The 8380-nt window shown below is 35.6% G+C and overlaps 1 long non-coding RNA gene across 1 annotated transcript; it reads left to right on the forward strand.

Moving 5' to 3' along the window:
• Positions 1-1021: 1021 nt before the first annotated feature.
• Positions 1022-6230, forward strand: LOC121380957. The gene is made up of 2 exons (XR_005959022.1): positions 1022-2377; positions 2534-6230. It is a non-coding gene; the product is annotated as an uncharacterized LOC121380957 (long non-coding RNA).
• The last annotated feature ends 2150 nt before the right edge of the window (positions 6231-8380 follow it).

Below are 8380 nucleotides of genomic sequence, written 5' to 3' on the forward strand. Positions count from 1 at the left end.
CCCAGGTTTTGCTTACAGTAGAAATTATTCACATCATGTCAAATTGAAGTTTATTTCTTAGTATTAAATCATCTATATATATTTGTCTCACATTTCAAAATGTAAAATTTTCAAATCTTACCAGAAGTTCGTATCCCTGAATATGTGACCACCGAATTCACAGAGAATTTTTATTCAGTGACCGCTATGACATTTACTGGGACAGTAACCTACTAAGAGAGACCACTGGACTGATACACAGATGTCTTCTGTGACCATCTAATGTATCTCAAACAGTATTCTTTGATGCATCTGTTTTAGAAAATATATGTTTGTTTAATTATAATTCCTTTTAAACATTATCAGAGATGAAAGTTTTCAGAATTCCAGATTTTAAATGATCTGTACAGTGTATTTGGGTTATTTCACAGTTTTTCCTAAATTTACAATATGGTTTGAGCTGATGCTTTGGATACTTTTGGAATGATGACAGCCGGTTTAGATCGTTGTGCAAACCTACTAACCAAATGGCTAAATTTAGTACCCAACCACCAGTATTAAAATTTCTGGATTTGTTTTTGGTCATAATCCACTTTCATCTCTGAATTATCATGTGTTAACTAAATGTTTATGCTACGTGTATGTTTACATATTGTCATTCGACTCACAGTAAACTCTTAATTTCAAACTTCATTTTTATCAAGGTCATCCTATCAGAAGCTTTTGTATGTTTATTACAAACCTTGAAATAATATTTAAACCCATAAAATGTCAGCTGGCAGGATTCGAACCTACTGCCTGGTATTTGATAACCTGCGACCTCAACTGCTCGGCCAACCAGGTCTTTCACATACAACATTATCTGCAATTACTTAATATGTGGCCCAAAATTACACATTTACTACATATTTTGTATATGTTTCTCAAAGTTAAAACATATTTACCTTAAAAAAACATAATTTTAAACTGCTGTAAAGTTATTTAGAAAAACACAATAAACCGGGAGCCAATTTCACAAAACATTGTAGGTTGAATTTATGAAGCCTGTTTTTCTTAAACGCAGGTGTACAAGTATTTTAAATATATATAGTTACACGTGTGTAAGTCTAAAACTGGCTTTGTAAATTCAGCCCTATAAGTCAGATTAACATGTGACTAGCAGTTATATACCTGTCGTATGGTTACGTGTGTTTGGCCTCTATTTCATGCAAAAATTTACATGATTACGTGATTTATGCAGCAATTAAAGTACAGACAAAATAAAATAGTAGCAAGGGATCTTTTGTATGCACCATCCCACAAACAGTATAGAATATACCACAGCCTTTAATATACCAGTCGTGGTGCACTGGCTGGAACAAGAAGTACATAGCCTAATGGGCTCACCAATGGGGATCGATCTCAAACCAACCGCACATCAAGCGAACTCTTTACCACTGGGCTGTGTTCCACCCCAAGTCTTATTATATATGCAGATCTTTAATGTTTTTATATTTAGAGTAATTTATTAGAATAACAGGTATTGCCAAATATTACTAATTTATTTACACTTGAAAGTGATGACCTTTGTCAATGCAGCTGTTGTCAAAACCACCTAATATAATAGTGTTGATTTAGGTGTGCTTCTGGTGATCAACAAATGAGTTATTGGAGAGAAAAAAATTAAGTAAAAAACAAAACAACAACAACAAAATGTTAAGTACAATTTCTAGAAAATGTTCTTGACAAATTTTATCTGATCCTGCCAGGACATTCACTGGGGTTTGAAGGTGGCAAAAATAGTACAGAATAATTACATGCTCTCATCTGGTGTAACCAGACAGAGACAGAAAATGAGCTCTACTAATTATTAGTTGGCCAAGTCATGGTGTTTCAATCATGCCATCCTTTTCATGGGAGTACTGTCATAACTAGATTGACTGAGTGGCATCTGCAATGTTTATTGATTTGTCAATCCCACTCACCCCATATGAAAGGTCTGTAATGTATATAAAAGTTATTTCCTGACCATCTAACACAATTTGATGCAACCAGTGGATCAAGGTGAGATTTAAAAAAAAAAAATCTCATCATTTCAGTTTACACAGTCATTTAGGGCTAGTGAATTTTTAATCATGGCTAGTACATTTTTAAAAATCACTGATCCCATGGCTAGTGGATTTTATTAAAATTCTACAAGTCCTGTATCTCGAATGTAATGATATCTCTCTCATACTGGCTGACACCAATAAGTTTGAGATATACAGAGTTTTCTGTATTTCACTGTGTATAATTAGTAACTGTATAGAATTTAACAAAATAGTGTTCTTGTTTTTCATTTCCATGTCTGTCATGGAATTAATTTTATGGGTTAAATAAAGTGGGCCAAATTTACGAAGCCTGTTATTCTTAAACGCAGGTGTTTAAGCTCTGTAAAGGTGTGTAGTTACAGGTGTGTAAGTGAAAAACAGGTGTTTAAGCTCTGTAAATGTGTGTAGTTACAGGTGTGTAAGTGAAAAACAGGTGTTTAAGCATTGTAAATGTGTGTAGTTACAGGTGTGTAAGTGAAAAACAGGTGTTTAAGCTCTGTAAATGTATGTAGTTACAGGTGTGTAAGTGAAAAACAGGTGTTTAAGCTCTGTAAATGTGTGTCGTTACAGGTGTGTAAGTGAGAAACAGGTGTTTAAGCTCTGTAAATGTGTGTAGTTACAGGTGTGCAAGTGAAAAACAGGCTTGGTAAATTTGGCCCAGTAATTTTACATAAACAGTAATCTTCAGTACTGTTCCTGGCTTCAAATGTAAGTTTTGCTTTTGGTGTCATGATTTAAAATGACATATAGTATCTTATGATTATAATTATATTTTTGTTGATTTGTAGCAAATTAGTATAATTGTATTTTATTTTTTTATTTATTTACATAGCATATTTACTTTACAAATTTGTTGGATTTGGTTTAGATAGTTAATGTAAATAATAATGATGATAATGATGATTATTATTATTATTATTATTATTATTATTATTTGAAATATGTGCAATCAGGATGAAATTTATTATGTATGTGAATGGCATAAAACTGTAAAACGTTATTTAATTCTTAAAGATAACACATTTTAATTGTTCCTTTTACAAATGTGTATCAATAAATGTTAAAACAAAAGTTAATGACAGGAAAGGATCATAATTTTATTACTGTTGTGTCATTTAAATACAGTTACATATCTCACAAAAGCACAACCTAAAAACCAGTTTTATTAAAGGTGCAGACCCTAATTGTAACTTGTAAAAATGGACACTGAGTTTAGTTAATCTACAAACCTGTAACACATTTGGATAAAGTTACAACTGAGTGAAAGAAGTGTCTGTGACATTTAGACCGGAAAATATCCTTAAAAAATAGACGAACTCAAATTAATAACCGCTTCTTCTCAGAGGCACATGTGTTTTTAAAAATATGAAAAATGCATTTTGTGGTATTAGAAACAACAGAATGACTAGAAACACTTTGATTCTACGGAAATGGATAATCTAAACAATAAAATATAAATAATATTTGATTTCAGTGATTATAAATGGCTCTAATAGTGAAATATATGCTGTAGTGTTTAAAACCTAGGGACTGTCCCTTTAAATACACACACACACACACACACACACATACCCACCCCCCAACATCGTGTGTAGTTTATTTTCTCATGTCACATATTAAAGGGAGAGTAAACTCAAACAAGAGCTTTATGTGTTGGAAAGACGCATACCCGGATCACCAACACATACTGACACTTTAACAAATGATAAATGCATAATTTTAGAGTTAATAAAAAAACATGATTATTCCTGCTAACTGGGGGCAGCCATTTTCTTTTGTTTTCGGCATGTCCGGAATTCTAGTTTTAAATTTCTTTAATGTTAGGTCCTCTGTTCAGGCCTGTAGGAACGATATCTGAAATGTGTGTATGGGGGGAGGGGAGGGTACACCATCTCTAGTGAGCTAACTAATTTTGGGTGGGTGGGTGAGTGCAAAATCCATTTTCCTTCTGTGATAAATAGAGTACAACGAAAAAAAAATATTTTGTCCAAGTGGGGGCACTGCCCCCCCCCCCCCATTCCTATGGGCCTGCTGTTTGTTCTCTAGTATTTAATAAATAAAGTGCAGTTGAATTTTACATATTTATATTATTGCAACATTAGTCATTTTTAAAAAAAGATTATATATTTTTTAGTTTTTATCTTAGTTTTTTAGTTTTTATTATTAGTTTTTAATACAAATAATGTAGCATTTATCCTTTTTGAATTGATATATACTTTATGTAATGTTACAGCTAAATGCCTTGGGGTTTTTTCAAATGAAACTACAAAGTATTATAATTATTTTTGGTTTTTACTTTAAACTTTCTTAATTGGAAGATTTATCTGTTAAAATTTAATGTAAAAATAAGAATTTTTGGTAACCTAAAAGTGAACCCTTCCTTATTGTGTTTACTGTTTATCTATTTATATTGGTAGTAAATTGATGTACATCACACTACTAATATACTACACCAATAGCCTAAAATTTGTATTTAATTATTATTTTGATGGTTCCTGGGTATTTTTTTTTTTTTTAATAATGTGAAAGAAAACATGAAATGTTTTGACTGTGATAACATGGTGTGTTATTTCTTGGTGTGGGTAAGTTTATTTAACAAGTTCAGTTTTGTAATATTTATTCACTTTACTCATTTATTTACTGATAAACACAGTCCGTCCGTATGTTCTTCATATACAACTTTATTTGAGAAATATACTCTGTGTATTACTGTTTTTTATACATGTATTTACAATTAAAATAACATCTCTTGTTGAATTTTGTGGGTATGAACACTAAATATGCTTGAAAGGATTGTATTCTTCATGATATATACCATGAGAAGAGTCCCGTGATTGTGATAATACGATAAATACTTTTGAATTAAAAAATTAATATATTGATATGTTTTTTAATGTTTATTGATAATGTGTAACTATACTGTCAAACCTGTGTAAGTGCCAACTGTAATAAATAGGCATCTGGCCTCAGGTCACAGTTATCTTCCCATTTGGTTGACCAAAGTCCGGAAATATGTCTGCACAAGTAATCTGCTATTTGACTATGATTCTCATGGCAGACAGCTTTGAAGTGGCAACTATTAAACTTAAGTTGACAGGGGAGAGCGTGTAGTTTGCAAACATATGTAACTGGTAACATAGAAGACGTTTTTGTGGTAATTCCGTCTCAGGCAAAAGTAGTGCTTTTTGTGTAAAATGGGTGTTCTCCGGCCAGGTTTAGTGGGTGTGTTTGTTTAAACCAGTATCCGGGGAGAAAGAGCTGCTATATATCACGCGTGCTCACTGGTTTGTGTATCCTTTCTGGCGCCTCGTGCTATAGATCACATGCGAGCACTGGTTTGTGTGCATCTGTTTTGACGCCCCGTGCTATAGATCACGGGCGCACATTTGTGTATCCTGGGAGAAAGAGCTGCTATATATCACGCGCGCTCACTGTATCCTTTCTAGCGCCACGTGCTATAGATCACGGGCGCACATTTATTTGTATATCCTGGGAGAAAGAGATGCTATATATCACGCGCGTTCACTGGTTTGTGTATCCTTTCTGGCGCCTCGTGCTATAGATCACGTGCGCTCACTGCTTTTTGTATCCTTTCTGGCGCCTCGTGCTATAGATCACGTGCGCTCACTGGTTTCTGTGTATGTTTTGACGCCCCGTGCAATAGATCACGTGCGCACATTTGTTTGCAGGGGCGTAGGCTTGGGGGGGGGGGGGGGGTTCGGATGACACACACACCCACCCCGCTGAAGCAAATGGTCCGCTTTCAGAACTAAATCATTCAGGTTTATACATATGGAGTTTCTGGTGGTGCAAAAACAAAATAGAAAAAGGTCCACTTGGTTCATATTCGACCCCCCCCCCCCCCAGGTCCAGATCATGCTACGCCCCTGTGTTTGTGTATATGTATTCTGATGCCCTGTGCTATAGGTTACGTACGCACATGTGTTTGTGTATTCTCGTTCTGATGCTCCATGCTATAGGTCACGTACGCACACTTGTTTGTGTACATTTATCCTGATGCCCCGTGCTATAGCTTACATGCACTCGTGGTGGCTGCTAAATGCATAAAACAGGTTTGACAGTATATTATTTAATGATTATTTGGAATATGTTTTACTACTCAATTATATACACATATAATTATCACTACTTACGTTTGCTATTAAATATGATTTGATATCACAGTGTATTTGACTTTCATTTATGTTTACGAATGGATTGATGGATGAAACCGTTATTTGTATATATACACCTGGAAATTAATTAGCACCACCTGGATTGTATTGCAGCCAAAACGACTACTCGAAGTGGTGTCCGTGCTGATGAAATTTTAGCCCCGAGTACTCTTGACTGTAAGAGAGCTAGACGGACATTTGGACATAAATACGCTCTTACAGCCAGAGTACTCGGGGCTAATGGAATTTAAACCTGATGTTTGAGCAGCTTTTAAGTATACTGTTGTACAGAGATGGGCCGATTACTTGACGATTACGATTACTTAAGAATGTCACGATTACGATTACGATTGCACGAAAATTGAAAGTAATCAATTACAATTGTGAATACATTGTTCAGTAATCCTGACTGTAATCTTGATTACATTTCAATTAATATGCCCAAGTAGTGAAATGGTGTCACCAACATGAAATTGTTCATTTTATTTCACAACAATAACAATTTCATTCATTAAAAGACATAATGATTTATTTTGGATTATTTATTACATGATTTCAGACAATTATGAACGTATGTACACAGAACAAATTATTATTTTATTATTATTCGTGCTTCTTTTTAATTTACGAACCTCTTTTTCTTCTCTTGTTTTTTTCGGGGTGGGAACTCGGTTTCCAATACCCGATTTATTATTCTTATATTTGGATCATTGACGAAAAGGTACATCCAAAACCATAGGTATAATTCTCTCTCTCTCTCTCTCGCTCTCTCTCACTCTCTCTCTCTCTCTCTCTCTCTCTCTATATATATATATATATATATATGCGTGTCTCCAGGTGTGTGTGTGTGTGTGTGTGAGAGAGAGAGCGAGAGAGAGAGAGAGACAGACAGACGGACAGACAGACGCGCGCGTGCACGGACACTCACAAATACACAAACACATGCCTGGCACAATGGAAAATGTTAGATTTAAAGGAAATTTCCACGGTAACTTGCATCATATTACAACCCTTTATAAAAATCTGTAAATCTTTAGAATTTGACCATTATTGTATCCTAGTATTTTTTGCTGCTTAGAACATACTAGATGACCATATGCTACTTAAAGGAACGCACGCGCTAGGCTTTTGGGCAGGTATTCTTATTCAACGTTATATACTAAAAGGAAAAAGTTATTGTGACACACACAAGACAAAGATAATTGATGATACGTTTTTACTGCCGTGTATGAAACGTTATAACATGGAAAGAGAAATGTCCGAAGGTATGGAAACGAGCAATAGTCCATGAAAAGGGCGCACCTGCCATATGCAAATGAGCCACGTCACTTGAGGGGATCCAGAGCGAAGTTCACACAGTCAGTAGCGAGTGTGTCCACCTTGAGCATTGATACAGGCCTGGCACCGTCGTCTCACTGAGGCCACTAAATGCTGGAGAAATTGATGGTACGGGCTGTGAGGGTTGCTGGCTGGAACCTGTTTCGCTGATGCGTGGTTCGGATCCATGTGTCTTGGCGAGGAGTTGTCACGGGTGTCGGCCGCTACGGAGACGGTCCTTGACCTGATTGTTTTGTTGATATCGTTGCCATAAGTGCTATATGGTGTTTCTGTGGACGTTGAATTGACGTGCGACGTCACGCTGCGAGGTCCCAGATTCAAGCATCCCTATGACTCGCCATCTGTCATTTTCACTGAGACGTGGCATGACTAATGGTGTTTTTCTGACTTCTGGACTTCTGAAGGTTGCACCGAGTGGCAATGATTTGCGACTGAATGTCTGGCCTTTTATGGTGAACATTGGACAGCATTTCTCCCGAATATTCCACGTTTCTTGCACAATGCTTGGTTGCATTTCTTTGAGCTGTTCCGTGCACATTTTCCCAATCTGATTAAAATTAGCTCTACTGAGTCTACCCTGGTAGATCTAACAGCATTGCGTGGACTCCCATGTCCAGGTGACATTTCATCTATAAATAACAATTCAAATATCGACCAATTACACTTCGCCGTTTATAGCGTTATTCGGGAGCATACAAATTCTAAAAATATCGGGCGAGACTATTTATGCAATAGGCGAACTTGTTGGTCTATTTCAACATTAAAAAGCAGGGGCAAAAGTGCAGTAATAAACTCTGGATTGTATACTAGTATAAACAG

The sequence above is a fragment of the Gigantopelta aegis genome, chromosome 9, assembly GCF_016097555.1.
Source record: "Gigantopelta aegis isolate Gae_Host chromosome 9, Gae_host_genome, whole genome shotgun sequence".
NCBI lineage: Eukaryota > Metazoa > Mollusca > Gastropoda > Neomphalida > Peltospiridae > Gigantopelta > Gigantopelta aegis.